The sequence below is a fragment of the Etheostoma spectabile genome, chromosome 22 (genome assembly GCF_008692095.1).
Source record: "Etheostoma spectabile isolate EspeVRDwgs_2016 chromosome 22, UIUC_Espe_1.0, whole genome shotgun sequence".
Lineage (NCBI taxonomy): Eukaryota > Metazoa > Chordata > Actinopteri > Perciformes > Percidae > Etheostoma > Etheostoma spectabile.
The window spans coordinates 22,644,051-22,644,305 of record NC_045754.1 but is presented as its reverse complement, the minus strand read 5'-3'; the positions used below and the strand labels follow the sequence as shown (position 1 = coordinate 22,644,305).

The 255-nt window shown below is 53.3% G+C and overlaps 1 protein-coding gene across 2 annotated transcripts in view; it reads left to right on the top strand.

The window, feature by feature from the left end:
* Positions 1–255, top strand: part of tgfbr1b (transforming growth factor, beta receptor 1 b) — a 58,791-nt gene that overhangs the window by 26,331 nt on the left and 32,205 nt on the right. The gene's annotated exons all lie outside the window — the stretch shown is intronic.

Here is a 255-nt window from a genome sequence, read left to right as displayed (position 1 = left end):
GATCAATTGTCCTGTTGTTTCTGGTAGGACAGTCCCCAACCTGGTGAAAAACGGCCAAAGTAGGGTCCAAAGTTGCATGACTAAAGTCCCCTGAGATGATCATGAAGGCCTCAGGGTTCTGTGTCTGCAGCGCTGCTGTGACAGAGTGGATCTTCTCACAGGCAGCGGCTGCGTCCGCTCTCAGAGGGATGTAAACACAGAGAGTAATCCCATGGCTGAACTCCCTCGGCAGATAGTATGGCCGCAGGCTAACGG